This window comes from Ascaphus truei, chromosome 7, assembly GCF_040206685.1.
Source record: "Ascaphus truei isolate aAscTru1 chromosome 7, aAscTru1.hap1, whole genome shotgun sequence".
In the NCBI taxonomy this organism is placed as follows: domain Eukaryota; kingdom Metazoa; phylum Chordata; class Amphibia; order Anura; family Ascaphidae; genus Ascaphus; species Ascaphus truei.
The window spans coordinates 27161093-27163372 of NC_134489.1; the positions used below are offsets into that span (position 1 = coordinate 27161093).

Consider the following 2280-nt stretch of genomic DNA (forward strand, 5'->3'; position numbering starts at 1 on the left):
TCTGGTCGCTGAGAAAATTGTAAATGGAGGGGAAAGTCCTAATCACAAAAGCGGTTCTTGTACCCATTCTATTATACATGGGAATGGTGTTCCCCCGACAGGTAAATGGTTGAGGAAAATAACCAGGCTCTTGTTTGTTTTCTTTTGGGGCTCAGAAAAGGAAAAGCTAAGAAGGCAAGTAGTGTATAAGGACAAAATAAAAGGGGGGAAAGGATTGCCTGAAATATAAGTTAATATAGAAACAAAATATGCAAACTTCTGCATCAATCTAGCTAATAATGAAAATAATAAAGCCGCATGCTTCTGTAGGTATGAGGCGGGAGGCATGTTAAGGAGGTTGGGATTATATAAAGTTGATTTGAGGAAACCAGTCTGTTTTGTTACCCCAGATTTTTATGAGAGAATACAAAAATTTATAGAGAAGTTTGGGCTATTAGGGATTGAAAACACATTGTGGGAAGATCATAGGAAAGTTAAAAAAATTAATAAGTAGTAAAGAGGTGAGTGAGAGTATTGGTGGATTGAGTGACAAACAAGCCTCCCAAGTGTGGAGAAGGGTGAGCCAGAAAGATATAACTAACAACCAAAAAAGATCTGGCTTGGATGACGGCACATAACTGCCTCCCGGTAAAATACTTCCAAAAGAAGAGAGACCTGACCAGATCTGAGGTGTGCCCGAGAGAAGGTTGTGGGGCATCTGAAAACATAGTCCACCTCTTTTGGAACTGCAGATTTGCAAGAAAGGTGTGGCGAGTTTTGGGGAAACATAACTGAAGTGACAGGGGTAAAAAAATTACAATATAATATGATGATGTATGGGTTCTGTGGAATGAGAAACAGGAGAACGTGTTGTGGAAGATTGTGAATTGTGTGAAAGAATTGATGTAGGAAGTTAGAAATGTGTTAATTTATAAAAAAAGAAGTGATTGGCGTGAATGAATGTGTTAAGATGATATTAGGGAAAATGTATGTATATTACTTGATGGATGTTAAAAAGTGGGGGAAGGAGGAAGGGGAAGAGATGTGGAAGACCGGGAAGTGAAGTAGATTAGTAAGTAAGGTATAGGAAGGTTATATAGTTTGTAAGATGAAAGGGTTTTAGTAGTAAAGAATGGGAAAGAGGTATGGTATGTAGCCATGCATGTAAAATGGTCTGCAGTTATTAGGAGTTTTCTTTTGATAGCGTAAGGAAGGCTAAGGAAAGAGAAGGAGTGTGAGAAAAGGAATGAAGCACAGCGGAAAAATAGAGATGTGGGGGAATGGAAGAGTAGTATGCTTTTATCATATGGAAGAGAATATGAAGAGTTAAAAGAAACTTTAGCGTAGGCACTTGGTGCCTCTGGGGTCCTTATGATGGAGTATTGGAGAGAAGAGGCGGGCCGATGCTCCACTTCACAGGGGAACCTGTGGAGTAAAAGCATACAGAAAGAAAGAAGGAACTTAAAGGGGTGAAATAAAAAGTGTGTACAAAGCATGTTGAAAGAATATGAAATGAACTGTATTATGTTGGGGTGATTGTAATGTTGGGGTGGTTTATTTTTTTCCGAAAAGTAAAAAATTGTATATAAAATAACTGTTCAATAAAAATATTTAAAAAGAAAAATCTGTTCCGATCAGTTTAATATCTGATACGTCCCCTATCTGGGGACCATATATTAAATGAATTTTTAGAACAGGGAGATGGAAGAAGAGCTTGCTCTGTCCACTCCACGCATTGACCTGGTATTGCAGTACCTCCAGGACCGGTGCACTTCCCTTTGGGGATATCTGACTTGTATGAAAAAATAGAAACAAACAGCGGCCAAAAATAGAAGCATGCTCTTCTTTTTTGGCTCTTTCTTTTGTAAAGAAAGAAGAAGAAATGACGACAAAATAAAGCCTCATTCTTTTTGCTGTGTCTTGTTCATTCTTTTGCCTGGCTTCCTACTTTCTTTTCAGCTCGCATGGAGCAGGAGTGCTGCCTGTTGCCTAATTCAGTCCGAAGGAGCAGATACCTAAGAAACTCCTGTTGAAGCTGTAGCCAAATAGCCTGCATAGGAAACACTGCAGCCAGCAGCAAGCAGCAAAAGCCTGACTTGCTAGGTTGATGTCACAATGGGTGGCTGAAATGACCTGAACTGAAAACCCCAGCTACTGCCTGCTTGCTGCCTGAGTTTCATGGCAGCCCAGACGAGTCGGTGAGCAGAGAAAAAGTGGGCGGTTCCTATGCAAATGAACAGGCGAAGGCTGGTGCAGGAAAAAGAACTGGAAGCATGTGCCTTTTTGCCTGTTTGTTGGTTT

General features: G+C 40.2%; 1 non-coding gene across 1 annotated transcript; it reads left to right on the plus strand.

Moving 5' to 3' along the window:
- The first annotated feature begins 1569 nt into the window (after positions 1-1569).
- On the plus strand, positions 1570-1756 carry LOC142500306 (U2 spliceosomal RNA). The gene has a single exon (XR_012802900.1). It is a non-coding gene; the product is annotated as a U2 spliceosomal RNA (small nuclear RNA).
- Positions 1757-2280: the final 524 nt, after the last annotated feature.